This window comes from Scyliorhinus torazame, chromosome 3 (genome assembly GCF_047496885.1).
Source record: "Scyliorhinus torazame isolate Kashiwa2021f chromosome 3, sScyTor2.1, whole genome shotgun sequence".
NCBI lineage: Eukaryota > Metazoa > Chordata > Chondrichthyes > Carcharhiniformes > Scyliorhinidae > Scyliorhinus > Scyliorhinus torazame.
In genome coordinates, this window is record NC_092709.1 from 137,766,624 (window position 1) to 137,783,647 (window position 17,024).

A 17,024-nucleotide genomic window follows, 5' to 3' on the forward strand; every position below is an offset into this window, starting at 1 on the left:
AGGGAATTGGGAGCACCAGAATACGGAGAAGGATGGTGTTCCAAAAGGCGAAACGATAGAAGACAGCGGTCTAAGGGGAGTAAAAAAAAACGAAAAATAAAAACCCGATAGCAAGTCAGAAACAGGAAATAGATAGGAGATAATAAGGAGTCCAGAGTTAAAGCTGCAGGGTGACATCGATAAAGTAGGGTGGAGTCAACATGTAGGGTCAGCAAACTGCTGTCTGAATTCGGAGACAAATGAAACAGGTCAAGTTCATCATGAGTAGTAACCCCACACTTGACCTATCTGCCCTACATTCCAGCTGGGGAATAATTTGGCCAATCTCCTTCCAATCCAGCTCAGTAGTTATTTGAGGGTGGATTATCAGAAGGTGCACAGAGGGAAATATTTTCATGGGAATTGGGATTCAGGAGGTGCACAGTCAGTTCCAGGATCAGAAAAGGACACAGAAGAAATGTTTCTGAAAAACCAGTGGCCAACCACAGATTCAGGAGACGGATATTTATATATTTAAATGAGATTCCTCCTGTAATCACCTTTTTAATCTTCCATTATATTGTCACCCCGCTTTAGAATTCACATCAATTTTGTTGCTATTGTCTAAGCCCACATATTTTTGTGTATGAACTCCAAAATGGACATCTCAGCATAATCTCTGAAGATTTATGCTCCACTAAAAATACCAGAGCCTCAGGAATCCACATGCTAACACCTCTAAAAGACAATGCCAGCAATAATGCAGGAAAATGTTTTATTTGCATAAAGTAACAGATATAATGGCCTGGCTTGTGCAGTTAGCAAAGCTACAGCACTGGGTATTCATTGCGCTAAAGCATTCACACACTTTGTGTGCCTTTGATCTGCAACATGCTGTTACTGGGTGACTGATAGAAGCATGACATCATATACAGGCGATCTACAAGAGTGAGAACAGGGCAAGCAACAACGGATCTCTTCAACCAGATTGAAAGGCCCTAACGGGGACAGTCTAAAACAGGAAATATAAATTAGAATACGTCTTGGGCCAAATTATGTATAGAAATAAAATATAGAGAAAAATAAAGATGGGGATTAAGAAAGATTTAAAAATTGTTTAAAATATCAAACAATAATCAAGATCTCAGAGTCATAGATGTTTACAGCATGGAAACAGGCCCTTCCTCCCAGCTTGTCCATGCCACCCAGTTTCTATCACTAAGCTAGTCCCACTTGCCCGCATTTGCCCCATATCCCTCAATACCCACCTGGCCCATGTAACTGTCTGTTTATTAAAAGAAAAAATTGTACCCGCCTCTACCACTGTCCCTGGCAGCCCGTTCCAGATGCTCACCATCCTGTAGTGTGAAAGAATTTCCCCTCTGGTCTCTTTTGTATCTCCTCCCTGGTCTCTTTTGTATCTCCCCCCTCTCACCTTAAACCTATGCCCTCTAGTTCTAGACTCCTCTACCTTTGGGAAAAGATGTCGACTATTTACCTTATCCAAGCTCATTATTTTATAGACCTCTATAAGATCACTCCTAACCCTTCTATGCTCCAGGGAAAAAAGTCCCAGCCTATCCAGCCTCTCCTTAAAACTCAGACCATCAAGTCCTGGTAGCATCCTCGTAAATCTCTTCTGCACTCTTTCTAGTTTAACAATATCCTTCCTATAATAGGGTGACCAGAACTGAATACAATAGGTGTGGTCTTGCCAATATCTTGCGCAACTTCAACAAGACGGCCCAGGCTCCTGTATTCAATATTTGACCAATAAAACCGAGCATGCCAAATGCCTTCTTCACCACCCCGTCCACCTGCGACTCCACCTTCAAGGTGCTATGAGCTTGAACCCCTAGATCTCTTTGTTCTGTAACTCCCCCCAGCTCCCTACCATTAACTGAGTAAGTCCTGCCCTGATTTGATCTACCAAAATACATCACTTCACATTTATCCAAATTAAACTCCATATGGGACATTTATCAGTCCTTGAGACTGGATTCTGGATTTGTTTATTGCCACGTGCACCGAGGTACAGTGAAAAGTATTGTTCTGAGTACAGTTCAGACAGATCATTCAATGCACGAAAAGAAAATACATGGGGCAAACACAAAATACACAATGTAAATACATAGACACAGGCATCGGGTGAAGCATACAGGAGTGTAGTACTACTCAGTAGAGAAGCTGTGTGAAGAGATCAGTTCAGTCCATAAGAGGGTTGTTTCGAAGTCTGGTAACAGCGGGGAAGAAGCTGTTTTTGAACCTGTTGGTGTGTTCTTAGACTTTTGTCATGCCCGATGGAAGAAGTTGGAAGGGTGAATAAGCCGGGTGGGAGGGGTCTTTGATTATGCTGCCTGCTTTCCCAAACAGCGGGAGGTGTAGACAGAGTCAATGGATGGGAAGTGGGTTTGTGTGATCAACTGGGCGGTGTTCACAACTGTCGTTTCATATGGTCTTGGGTCGAGCAGTTGCCATACCAGTCTGTGATGCAGCCAGATAGGATGTTTTCTATGGTGCATCTGTAAAAGTTGGTAAGAGTCAAAGTGGACATGCCGAATTTACTTTGTTTCCTGAGAAAGTACAGGTGCTGTTGTGCTTTCTTATCACATCATTAAAAATTCACTTACACCTGAATGCAAGTCTTAACATTTTCTGCTAAGTTTAGTCTGCCTCTAGGGGTTATTTAAATGCAGAGTCTCTCAGCAAGATTCTAGTGCAGTGCAGCATGTAGAAGTGCAAAGCAAATAGTACAGCAACTTCTGAATTTCCACATTTACACACACACACACACACGCTGTCAACAGGTTACTGTCCAATTTACTCCTTAACATTGAATGCTAACAGTCTAACTGTGATTTGGCCAATTTGGAATGAATATTGTCATGTGAGTGTCCCTTTAAGAAATGGGTGTTTAAGAAATGTACCTTTAAGAAATGGGTGTTTATCAGTGATGTCAGAGTGTGGGTGGAGCTGGGCTGTCTGTCAGCTTTTTACTTTTGTTTTGCTGCAGGGTGTGTTTTAGTTTCGTTTTCAGTGCTGGAGCTGAAGCCAGACAAAGCAGATGTACTGTTGTTCTCTCTGCCATGAAAAGACAATCTCTTGACCATTTGGTGAATTCAGAACTATAAATGTTTTCAGTAGTGAATGTAAACCTGATGTGCTTCTGTTAAAAGGCGTTTCTTCTGTTTTCTGGATGTTGTTTGGGAAGTTATTAAGGATTACTTAGTGTTGTATTCTTTGGGGGTTGTATTTGAATTGATGGCTGCTAAGATGTTCACTGTATGTTTTAAAAAGGTTAACTTGAATTCATAGAATAAACATTGTTTTGCTTTAAAAAATACTTTTCCATTTCTGCTGTACCACACCTGTAGAGTGGGCCGTGTGCTCCCCATACCACAATCTATTAAAAGTTGTGGATCAGGTGAGCTCCATGATACACTTTGGGGTGCTCCAAACCCTGGCCCATAACAATATCTATAGAATCATTTACAGTGCAGAAGGAGGCCATTCAGCCCATCAGGTCTGCATCAGCCCTTGTAAAGAGCGCCCCTACTTATGCCCACACCTCCACCCTACCCCCGTAACCCCACCTAACCTTCGGGACACTAAGGGGCAATTTATCACAGCCAATCCACCTAACCTGCACATCTTTGGACTGTGGGAAGAAACCGGAGCACCCGGAGGAAACCCACTCAGACACTGGGAGAAAGTGCAAATTCCACACAGTCACCCGAGGCTGGAATTGAACCCTGGACCCGTGAGGCAGCAGCGCTAACCAATGTGCCGCCCCACTAGTTGCTCACTAAATACACCCAAGTCTGCACCCCATGGACTTTAAGTGAAGACGAGAGTCACACCAGAGCTAAATGACAGTATGGGAGAGGGAAAGTGTTCTGAACAGCAGAGCAAAGATGGCAAAGAGAAAGTGTTTGAGATTGCCAGCTGCAAAAATATCTTGTGGAGTGAAGGTCAAAAGCTATGCAGTTGCAAGTTTAAAAGTGCAATTGTAAGTGACTTGATTGCATAGATTCTTTTTTTTAAGGGATAGACAAAGAAGGAAATAGGTTTGAATGAGGGCACAGGGACATTTGTGGTTAAGGAGACATGAAAGCTGTCAGTGATGGTGTAATCTGTGATAGAGATCACAGAAGTAGGGAAGATGGCATGGACAACAATGTTTCTGCGAGTAACACTACTTCAGTGGATGAAGATGCTTAAAGAAGACGGGGTAGTGAAATTAGAAAAGGAAGGCAAGGCGAGGACAGTGAAATCAAAGGCTAGAGCATAAATTAAGCTGTATGAGACCTGACAGTGATCGACAGTAATACTAGGTAATCAAAAGTGTTCTATTCTTCAACATGACTATATTCAGCTTGATAAAAAACCTCTAATCTGAAGTGTGTACCCTTCACAAAACACACAAAGTGAGAAAACTATTCTCCCCAGTCCTAAATATTGGTCCATTGCCACAGGAGGCTCTATTGGTGTAATCCTGATAGCCAAAGCGAACATCACTTTGGTAGCAAAATTTATTTTGTCCTTCAACAACTCTTGACTGCTATGAAACATCAAATCCAAGACAGTTCCAGTGCCTCTCTCACAGCTGGACATTTCAGCAAACTTGAATGTTTTGGCACCGAACCAAAGTTTCATCCCTACTGTTGTTGCCCTGTAAGGTTAGATTCCGATCTTGCATACAATAATGGAGAAGAAAGGATGGGGGGAGTAAAAATTGTCCAGATTTTGGGTTACTTGCTTGTATTAAGTGTCCAGAAATTGTGCTTGTCATGGGGTGACGGCGCGCATGCACATGAGGTGGCAATGTTTGCGAGGTGGAGATGATATTTTTCAAACTATAACTATAACACTGAATCCCATACCACATTTCTTAACCAAACAGCTATGCCTACACCATGCCCATTTTTATGATGACCTACCTGGAAATTTGCAAAAGTTCATCAACTAGGCCATTTAACAATAACTGGTATTTATATAGAGCCTTTAACATAGTAAAATATCCTAAGGCACTGCAACAAAGTAGCATTATTAGAAAAAAAAAACTGACAGACCATATTAGGACTGGTAACATATAATCTTTATTTTAAGGATGCCTTAAAGAGGGTTAAAGATTCAGGCATTGTTGAACCAGTAGCCAATGTAGCTCAGAAAACACTGGAATGATGGGTGAACAGAACTTGTTACAAGTCAAGATACGGGCATCAGAGAATTGAATGAGTTGAAGTTGAGAACGGGTGAAAGTTGGTCAAGAGGCATTGGAATAGTATTGTATGACGGGGTAAGATTTCCCTGTTAAAATTATACGAATAGCGATTTTCTTTATACCAGTTTATAACTTTATTGTTGAAAATGCCTTTACTTCATATTTCTAATGCTTGCAAATTCTTTAACAAATCAAATAGCCTAACTAGTGTTCCAGATGCAATGCCCATTTGTATTTTTGGGCTATACGCGAGATGGGGATAAAAATTATCTTTGACATTTTTTTTTAAATTTAAAAAAATAAATTTAGAGTGTCCAATTATTTTTTTCCCACTTAAGCGGCAATTTAGAATGGCCAATCCACCTACCCTGCACGTGTTTGAGGTTGAGGGGCGAGACCTACAGACACAGGGAGAAAGTAAAAACTCCACACAGACAGTGACCTAGGGCCGGATCGAACCTGGGACCTTGGCGCCGTGAAGCAGCAGTGCTAACATGCTTTGAAAAGCTTTGAAAAAATATTTGATGCAGATTTTTAGTTTAAAATATTTCTCAGATTCATGTATTTTAATTTAGTGTTTTTCTAACTTTTTTCATAATTAATTAATGTTTCTAATATTCTAAGTATGAATTGCAAATGTAGTCCTTTGCAGTCTTGGCTATATCTTTGGATATATTTGGCGAATCAAATCCATATTCACCTTTAGAGCATCTGGTCGATATCACCACCGTTTTTGCACAACATTCAAACACATTGTAACATTTGATCAGATGCACTTCCTCTCCCATCCATCTTTAGATTGAGATTATACTTTTGTAAAACGTCAGATGTAGTGGATGATCATTGACACAATGTTGGAGGCCCGTGCTCACTTTCTGATTTAATTCAAAGGGATTACAACCATCCCCAATGTAGAGTTCAACAGTTTTCCCTTTTTAATTGTTTGTGAATGCTTGTGAAGCCAAGTCATACGAGTGCATACTTTACTTCCAATATTTGCCAACTAAGTGTTACAGTACCAGACCAGATCCCCCAATTTATATTAGGAAACCAGACGTGAAACCCCAACAATTTTTCAATTTGTAAACTGTGAGGAAAGGATACTTCACCCCCAGGAGCGATTCCACTGACAAATAGGTATTTTTAAAATTAAAACTAACTGTGGTGATGTGCGTAAAGCAATTCTGTCCATATTATTCATGACCTCCGACCACCAGGTGGCAGTGTAAACCCACCACGTGACCCAGTGTCAGGAGAATTAGGAGTAATTTGGTTGGTGGATAAACGTCTTTTGCAGTGGCTCTATAATAGTTTGTGCTGGTAGTTTGTTATTTTATTTATTCTAGTTATCTTTACCACGCAGTTGGTTCAAAATAAATTATTTAAACTATATGTTCTGTAGTGCATCATTCACATCGGCCAGTCTACAGAACATGACACTAACTTTATTATTAACACTAAATTTACCCCATTAACATTCAAGGAAAAAAACAGCTTTTCAATTAACAGTTAAACAGTTCTTTAAAAAAATAAAGAAGTCATTGAGCTTACTTTCCCATCTACTTCTAAACTTTCAATGACGCAAAATCCACACACAGATCAAATGACCAAGTTAACACTTAGTTGCTTACAAATTTATTCACAAAGTCCTTGGAGACACGCTTTCAGAAATCAGTCTGATTGGAGCGGCATGTGGTGCAGTGGTTAGCACTGGGACTGCGGCGCTGAGGACCCGGGTTCGAATCCCGGCCCTGGGTCACTGTCCGTGTGGAGTTTGCACATTCTCCCCATGTCTGCGTGGGTTTCACCCCCACAACCCAAAGATGTGCAGGTTAGGTGGATTGGCCACACTAAATTGCCCTTTAATTGGAAAAAAAATAAATAATTGGGTACTCTAAATCTTTTTTTTTTTTAATTTTCAAAAGGAATCAGTCTGAAAAACACTCCTTTCCTCAAAACCCACAGTGGAATTCTAAAATGAAACTAAAAACAGACACAGGGCAGGGCTAAAAAACAAAACTAAAAACAGACCTAGTTACTCCAGTGAGTGACATCACAGCCTGCCTAACTGTTCACCTCTTTATCACAGTTTTAGCAACATATAATCTGGAGATCTTAACCCAAGTTCTTTTAATAACATTACTGCAACAGACACATAATACAATATATTTAAAAGTTCCCGACATTCATCACACTAAGTCCCATGAACAAAGATAGAATAAAGTTCCAAAGTTCTTTATTCTAAAGTTCTATCAAATATACGAGTGATGTCTTGATGCCCAACAGTGTTAGAATATGTGCAAATGTTGTACAAAAACAGTTATGGTTGACCAGATAGCCTAGAGGTGAATATGTCTGAAATTTGATTGACCAAATATATCCAAAACTATAGACAAGATTGCAAAAAACCACATTTAAAATTAATACTTAGAAATAATGCCAGAATCACAGCACACTTGCATGAAAGTTGAGTTTGATGGCAGTTGGAAATTGTTGTAAAATAAATTATAAGACCCAACCCTGGAGTTTATACTGTAAGAAATCAGATTGTAAATAAAATGAGTAACCACTTATCTGTGGGGTTGGACTAGCAGTTACCACACCACAGCAAATGCAACATGGTAATTATACTCATTCAACAACACAAAAATACATTCACCAGCTCAGAGAAATCACACAGTGCCAAGTCATTATTTCTACTTGTATTTATCACGTCATTAAAATGTTTCATAAACAATACATTACTTTTCTGGAGCACAATGTCCACTGTTATGTAGGCAAACAGGACAACTATTCTCATTATTGCACTGAACTATCAGCCTGGATTATGACTTTAGGTTGTTGTTCAGGGCAAACCCACAATCTACCAGTCCAAAGATCTACCAGTGATAATTCAAAAGACAAGTGGTCACATCCAAATAAAATATACCCCAAACATAACAGCTTTTTCCACTTTCTTGAAAACACAAGTCACCTACTATATTTATAGTTCTGATTTCCCCATTCTTAAACAGTTTTGACCTTAAATTCAAGCTAAATTTAAGAAAACAAATGTGTTGGTTGGACTTGCTCCCGTTGTCATTGGCGAGGAGGGTACAGACCGTAAAGATGACGGTTCTCCCGAGATTTTTGTTTGTCTTCCAGTGTCTCCCTATTTTTATACCAAAGGCCTTTTTTTTATTTTTATAAATTTAGAGTACCCAATTATTTTTATTTTCCAATTAAGGGACAATTTAGCATGGCCAATCCACCTAACCTGCACATCTTTGGGTTGTGGGGATGAAACCCACACAGACATGGGGAGAATGTGCAAACTCCACACAGACAGTGACCCAGGGCCGGGATTCGAACCCGGATCCTCAGCGCCGCAGTCCCAATGCTATCCACTGCGCCACATGCCGCCTTTCAAAGGCCTTTTTTAAGCGGGTTAATGCGGTGATCTCTGGGCTTGTTTGGGCGGCTTAAACCCCGTGAGTCAGGGAAGTGCTGTTGGAGCGAAACCAAGAGGGGCGTTTGGCCCTGCCGAACTTTAGGAATTACTGCTGGGCGGCAAACATAGCCATGATCAGGAAGAGAGTAGTGGGGCAAGGGGTCGATGTGGGAGCGGGTGGAGGCTGCATCATGTAGGGGCACAAGCTTAGGGCCACTGGTAATGGCACCTCCGCCGTTCTCGTCGGCTCGGTCCTCTACAAGCCCGATGGTGGTGGCGGCTCTGAAAGTTTGGGGACAATGGTGGAAGCATTTGGGAGTGGAGGGAGCATCGGTGTGGGCTCCAATTTGTGGCAATCACCGGTTTGTCCAGGGGAGGATGGAAGGGGGGTTCTGGAGGTGGAGAGAGCAGGTTCTGAGACACTGGGAGATCTGTTCATTGATGGGAGCTTTGCATATTAGGAGGATTTGGAGGAGTTTGAATTGCCGGGTGGGAATGGGTTTCGTTATCTGCAGGTGAGAGACTTTGTACGAAGGCAGGTTTCAACCTTTCCACTTCTACCGCCACATGGGATACAGGATAAGGTGGTTTCAAAAACAGGGGTGGGGGAGGGGAAAGTCTCAGAAATTTATAAAGAGCTCATGGAGTGGGAGGGAACCCAGATGGGGGAGGTAAAGCGCAAGTGGGAAGATGAGCTGGGAAAGGAGCTATAGGCAGGGTTGTGGGATGATGCTCTGAGTAAGGTCAACATGTCCTCATCATGTGCCAGGCTCAGCCTGATTCAATTCAAGGTGGTTCACCGGGGACACATGATGATGGCCCAGATAAGCAGATTTTTTGGGATGGAGGACAGGTGTGTGAGATGTGCAGGAGAGCCCGTAAATCATGTCCACATGTTTTGGGCATGTCTACAGTTCTGGGGATACTGGCAGGGATTTGCCGATTCCATGTCCATGATGCCAAAGACGAGGGTGGCGCCGAGTCCAGCGGTGGCGATCTTTGGAACGTCAGAAGACCCGGGAGTCCAGGGGCGAGACAGGCTGACGTTTTAGCCTTTGCCTCCTTGGTCGCCCGGAGGTACTGAACTATGTTTACATTTGTATTTGTGTCTTTTGTTGTTATAAAATCATAAATGCCTTAATAAAATGTTTATTAAAAAAAAGAAAACAAGTGTAGTGCAATTATAGTAACATTCAAAGTATTCACCAAAATATAAGGGAGCCACATAAAAGATTGATGCAACGTTTTCGAAAATATATTGAAATCTTCAAAGAAATTAGTCATTTGTTATGAAAAATGCAAAATAAATATCTTCTTACTCCTGTTGAATGAAATGAAACATTAAAAAGTCCAAAATATGCATAAATAGTACATTAAAAAAAAAATATTTTGTCAATATTTACCACTGTAAATTACAATGTTAATATTTCCCTTTTAATTGTGTAACACAAACCATATAGTAAGAAGTCTTACAACACCAGGTAAAAGTCCAACAGGTTTGTTTCGATGTCACTAGCTTTCGGAGCACTGCTCCCATATAACCATGGACTCTGGCCTGGAGGCCATTCTGTGCACGAAGTGCAGTATGTTAGCATAGAAATATTAGTTATTCAGTAGGTTAAGAACAAAGAGTTCAATTTAAAAGGAGAAGCAACAGTAGGGAGTTATAAAGGCGATCCCATCATTACATTGGAGGATAAAAGCAAATTACTGTGGATGTGGAATCTGAAGCAAAAGAGAAAATGCTGGAAAATCTCAGCAGGTCTGGCAGCATCTGTAGGGAGAGAACAGAGCTAACGTTTCGAGTCCGATGACTCTCTGTCAAAGCTGACAATTGGAGGACATCAGCTCAATGGGATAGATCAGGCATTGTCAAACTCGGGGGCGCATTACGCGGGTGGGTCGCGGAGCCGTCCGTCGCGGCGCTCCCGATCGCACAAATCTGCGCACAACAGCCACAGCAGCCGGCTGTTAAAAACGCCGACTGCAAGCGGCCTTCAAAATGGCCACGAATATGTAAAATAAAGCGGCCGCACTGCGCATGCGTGCCCAATCATCGGCGCTCATGCGCATAGTTTTGCGCATGCGCGCCGATGATCGGGCACGCATGCACAGTGCGGCCACTCGTTTTTTTAAACGGTGGCAGCTTTTTGTTTTAACTTCGGGGAGGTTTTGTTCATTTTATTCATTCAATTTTTTTTTTACAAGTTCGAGGAGGTTTATTTGATAAGATTTTACCGGAAAAAAATGCAGAACTTTGGACAGATGGAGACTCCTTTCCAACACTGGAAGGCTTCACCTTCATCCAACAGGTTCCATTGGAGGAGAGTGTACGAGGGCCAAAGGGACCCAAAACCATTTCCTCCATTTTTGTCAGCGGCAAACAAGGTAAGAGAAAATAGTGGGGCACGCAGGTTGGCCGGCGTGGGTTGCGAAGGTCGGCCGGGTTGGGTCCCGAAGGTTGGCCAGTTGGTAAAAACGGGTCCCCGGAAAAAAAGTTTGAAGAACACTGGGTTAGATGATCACCTGGGGTTAAAGGTAATTTGTATAGTTAGGCAAATGAATTCCAAATTGATGAAGTTTGCAGACAGAAGCTTATTGATGATATTCAGATACCGTGCTCGCCAAAAGACAATATGCTCAAACTAATTTATCCAGAAATTAATCTAGTTCTCCTTTTAGTACCTTCTCAAGCTTAGGGTATTTTCGGGCTGATTCCCGAAAAATTCATTACTGAGCAAAGCAGCAATATTCAAGTCAAAATCACTTCATGGTGGATTAACTGCTATGAGTTTTTGAATCTATTTTTAACAAGTTACACAGGCCAGACACCTTCCAGTTGAACAGTATTATAGACCTCACTGGAATAAACTTCAAAAATTAGCCTCATATTACATGAAGTAAAGAGCATTTTAAGAGGAAAATTAAAATGAGGGCCATTCAACTGTAACTAGTACAAATAGGAGTGAGGACGATAATGATGATAACAATTCTCCACACTGTGCCAATCTCCAAAGAAATGTCAAATCGAACAATGATAGCAACAAACCCAGAGATTCATTCTTGACTGGTCTTGCATACCCTCTTTTATGCACTTCAAAAATCTTCAGGAGGTTGTTCTGAAATAATACCTCAGCACATCACTGCTATTCTATCTGCCATATTTATATTACACAGCAGATTTTATTTGCAGCTGGAAAAAAAAAACAATTGCTCAATCTTGGCTGGGGAGAGCTTTGTGCATGCTAGTGAGCACAAAATGAACCTGCCAACTTATTTTAGCAAGTGTCGTCACACACCTCCTGGCAGACAGTAAACATTACTGGCCCCACCTCCAATAACCCAGATTCTGCTTATGTTGCCATTGAGGGCAGTGCCATCTCCAGATACACCTATAGATGCCATCTCTTTTGGTTATTCTCAGAACCTCTAGAGACCACACCCCCATCATATTTGCTTTGTTACATGCTGTCAATAAACATTAAACGTGGAACTAACTGCCAACTTCAAAGCAACATTGTCAAACGTATGGAAGCAGATTGCCTGCCCTCTCAACACAAGGTGAAAATGTCCCTAATTAATGAATTTGATGCTCACAAAAACTCCTTGTGAACTCATCTGAAGTGATCATCTTTTTAAAATCACAACTATTATGATTCAATGCACTTCAGCAGAAAACTGCCAAAATGTGCATCTTAGTGTTGTGGCACCTTGATTTGTCTGGGCCAAATAGCCAAGTTGCTGTTGAATCTTCCTCACCTAATAGCGCTATGTTGACCCTAACATTTAGTTTAATAGGAACCTGCAACCAGCATAACATAAAATAAAATACATTTAAAGCTGTAACAGTGAGTTCAAAGGGCATTCCCAGCACTACTTCTAATTCAGGACATCACAGGACACCTTGCAGAAATAAGCTTAAGACAAATATAAACATATAAAAACCGACACTGAGCTAAATATATTAGGAAAAATGACGAACAAATGTGGTCAGAGATAGCTTTTAAGAAAGGTCTTAAGAGGAGAGAAATTGAAAAGAAGATGGAAAGACAGGTTTAAGGAGAAAGCTTGGTGCTAAGGCACTTGAAATCACAGACAGCAACAATGGGGCAAATTAATAGCCAGGTAAATACAGATTAAAGAGGTTATTCAGCCCATCTAATTTATTCTTCCATGGAAATTTATAAACCACCATCGCACTACTTTTTAAATTACTCCAGACGTTTTGCATTCATATCTTTCCAGGTTACCAGCTGAATCATTCAACTGTTACACATTTGCAAGGACAATCTAAATTAATCTATATATTCTGGCTTTGTGTTGAACAGACCGAGTCAAAGAAAATGCAATGATCTGATTGTTCAGTCCAGTAGGATTTCTTCATCTATTTTGGATACTCTTCATTTGGACAGGACTTACTTAACCCACCAAAAATACTTTCAGAATGGAGTGATAAATTCTGAAAGATCATTAACATGCCATCTAAATCTCAATTTCTCCCCTTTATCTCCTAATGGTTAAGTAGTTTCACTATCCAAATCAAGACCCCAAACTTCAAACTATGATCATTTATCTGATTTCAGCCAATTGTATGACATGTTCAACTGAATTTCTTCCCTGTCCAATAACATGCTGATATGCACCAAAGGTTACATATGAATGTTACCTAACTAAAGTACAATACTCCAACCACAAGGGGAAAGAAAATTAAAGAATCCAAAAACTAGAATTCATTTTTTTTAAATAGTCCCCATGGGCAATGCATTTAGTCCATATTTCAAAAACAAATAACTCCATTAACATTTCCATAAATTTCAAGTCCATCTTCTATCTTTCACAATTAATGAGAATATCTTACCTATAAAATAATTATTGGACAGGAAGGAATTTTCTCAGTCTGCACCTGCCCCACTCAGCTCTATCAGCTACTGTGAAGCTTGGGGATATTCAATATTAGCATTTGGCAAAGACCATATCACAAGACAGAATGAATTTCAAGACAACTGCAGCAATCTATGTTTTATTAATAATAATAATCTTCATTGTCACAAGTAGGCTCACATTAATACTGCAATGAAGTTATTGTGAAAAGCCCCTAGTCGCCACATTCCGGCGCCTGTAGAGAGGGTGAATTCAGAACGTCCAAATTACCTAACAGCACGTCTGTCGGGACTTGTGGGAGGAAACTGGAGCACCCGGAGGAAACCCACGCAGACACAGGAGAACATGCAGACTCCGCACAGACAGTGACCCAAGCCGGGAATCGATCCGGGGACCTGGAGCTGTGAAGCAACAGTGCTAACCACTGTGCTACCGTGGACTTCCCACAGAAATATGCATTAGCAAGTAGTAAAGTAGAGTTTGCACATCTTGGGGCTCCAAGGGGGATGCTTTGTCAGTTTAAAAGTCAAGTGAACATGTGCGTTAGATCCAAGTCCAATGATTCCCCAAACAAGAGGCTATCTAACAACGAAGTTACAATTTTGCAATCAGCACTAGATGACACTATTTGACAGGCACAACAAATTTCCTCAGATTGCCCCAAATCTCAAATAATGAATACACCAATTGATATAAATGTGATATGCAGCATGCAACGGACAATGGCATTACAGAATCCTAAAGCGGAAATGCACAAATGCAAAAGATTAATTTGCAACATTTCTGGCAGTTTCAACTATGATCGGTCAACAATGGGTGCATGTAAATGTATATTTGGATGCAATGTTGCCTTTTATCGTCTACATTCAAGATTTCTCACTCAATATCACTCTTAGACTTAAGTTTATAACAGAAATGACTACTAAAGCCTCTTCTTCCCGAGAAAGGCAGAACAATAACTTTTAAGAACACATTTAAGCTGGTCACGGAAATTACCAGGTGGCTTGAAAAATGAATTAATATTTCAACGTACTTCCAAAGACAAAACAAAAGCATTCCACTAAAGCAGTTCATGTCTTCAGCCTGTGTCCAATCAGGTAACTGGAAGAATTATCTAGAAAGCCATCCTTGCATTTGTAAACAATTGCTGGTTGAATCTCAAAAATTTTAAAGAAGCTAGTCTTTTCTGTGACAGTTAGGTCATCAGCTTTATAATGCCACGAATACAGTCCAATTATTTTTACATCCCAATCACATAAATCAACATAAGATTATAGAACCAGTAACAAAAGGAACAGAATAATTTCAACAGTATGGCATTCCTCATTTTCCAAATGATATGTTTTATCCAACATTGACCTCAGCCACATCTCAGTTCTGTTATTGTTTGTGCTACTGTCTTTTGCAAGGGAATTAGAAGAAGGGATTCTATGAACTCTCACAGGAAGAAAATATAATGTGGAGAAAATAAAGATGGCTGCAGGAATGTGGGTTACAGCATTAGAAAAGAGGAAAACACAAAAGTTGACAACTAAGGCAGCTGAGAAACTACTGAGTTCCCATTTGGTTCAATACTACCAAACCAAGATTTGATTTCAATATGGTGCAGGTTAAATCTAATGATGTGCCAGGATTATGTATTGATCCTACTTCCAGAAGTATCCAGATGCATTTCGAGTGTAAACAATGGAAAATTCACTTTGCTGCATAATTGGTTTTCCTCCAGTAATTTATGGGGAACAGCAGAGTTTGTTAGAATGCATCAAGGCCTGCTTTATAGCATTTACCCCTTTCATTTGATTTTATTTACTGACACATAAATCTTTAAGGGCCAACCAACATCTGCAATTTCGTACGTTGGCACTTATGGTACGACAAATACTCCACAGTGGATGAATAATCGGGAGTTCATACGCCACCCCACCATCCACAGTGGTCACAACAATATTGAATTTGACGAAAAATTACATAACCTGTGAAGCAAACTGGTGAGACATTTTAACGATTCCAACCCTGCGGCCAGGACTGCAACGTAGCCTTGCCAGCAGGATGGTGCTAAAGCGGACATTTCGCCAAATCAATAATATTACATGAAGTTGGTACACTTGCCTCTTCCCCGAAAATAAGGCAGCTTTCCCGTAACCCGTTTAAACCCCGAAGGGAAATAAATCGGTTCTGCTTCTGCCGAAATGTCTCTTGCGATGGGTCGGGATTGATTCCGGTGGGGAGTGAGAGCGGCCTAAAGCCGGAGACAGGCGTGGGGCAAAGTAAAAGGGTGGGGTGGGGTGGGCAGGTGCCCGTCCCCCGGGGGCGGAGGGGGGGAGGGGGAGGGGGGCCGTTAGCCACCCGAATGTCGGCTCCTTTTAAACCCCACGGCCGGAAATCCACCCCGCCGGAAAGAGGCAGCAACCGGCCAGGAGGAAGGGACAGGAAAATAAATACAGCTGGATAAATCTCAGCTCAGCATCAAAACAGGCAGCGTTCGGGCACATCCCCCTCTCGCCACTTTCAACGCGGGGTTTATTTCATTTGAAGAAGTTAAATTGTCTTTCAGACCAACTCACCAGGGGGGGGGGGGGGGGGAGGTCTCGAGCGGACGAAGGAGAGATGAAGGTTGGTGATTTTTTTTCTCCCCTCCTCCTCCTTATTATTGAAATTTATCCTGTGAAGCGCCGCAAGACGATGGCGGAAGGGGATGACAGGGCAGTCGGGAGGGTTGCGCCGCTGCTGCTCTTTCTCCTGGTGGCCATTTTCACCCGAGGCTGAACTGGAGAACCCTGAGAGTGACAGTGGGGAACATCGCTGGGGCTCGGCTCCGCTCTCCTCTCCGCTCCCTCCTCACAGACGCCGGGGCTCCCCGCTGCCGGCAGCGACTTACAGCGCCCCCTCCGCCAGCGACCGCGCACTGCGATTCTCGTCCCTCCACCCGCCCAAGAGCAGACACTGCGCGTGCGCCCTCGCCCTCGGCCCTCGCTGGGCGAGAGTGGCTGCGCGCCCTCCGCCAGCCGGCGCTCACTGCAAACCCTGGGCCCAGATGTGAACTTTGCGCCTGCGCGCGTTCACCAACTGGAGGGGGCAGAAGCACATGCCATCTGCTGGAAGGCGAAAGCTTGAAGCGGGACAGCAATAAGAATTACGATTATGGCATCTATTTTGGGGAATTGTAGGGCGTGATTTTCAAAGCCATATGCAATTAACATTTTCTGAACTCCAGATTCGTTTTACATGAGCTTGGAACCTCTACCCTTTACAACAGCCAACTTTGTTCATATAGAATAACCCCACCACCTCATAAATCAGAACATGGAACATTACAGCGCAGTACAGGCCCTTTGACCCTCGATGTTGCGCCGACCTGTGAAACCACTCTAAACCCCATCTACACTATTCCCTTATCGTCCATATGTCTATCCAATGACCATTTGAATGCCCTTAGTGTTGGTGAGTCCACTACTGTTGCAGGCAGGGCATTCCACGCCCTTACTACTCTCTGAGTAAAGAACCTACCTT

General features: G+C 41.9%; 1 protein-coding gene across 1 annotated transcript in view; it reads right to left on the minus strand.

Annotated features, from left to right (window-relative positions):
• Positions 1 to 15,875, minus strand: part of wdfy3 (WD repeat and FYVE domain containing 3) — a 586,950-nt gene extending 571,075 nt beyond the window's left edge. Inside the window, 1 exon segment of the mRNA XM_072496251.1 lies at positions 15,624 to 15,875. The gene's annotated coding sequence lies outside the window, so the exon portion shown is untranslated.
• Between the last annotated feature and the right edge of the window lie 1,149 nt (positions 15,876 to 17,024).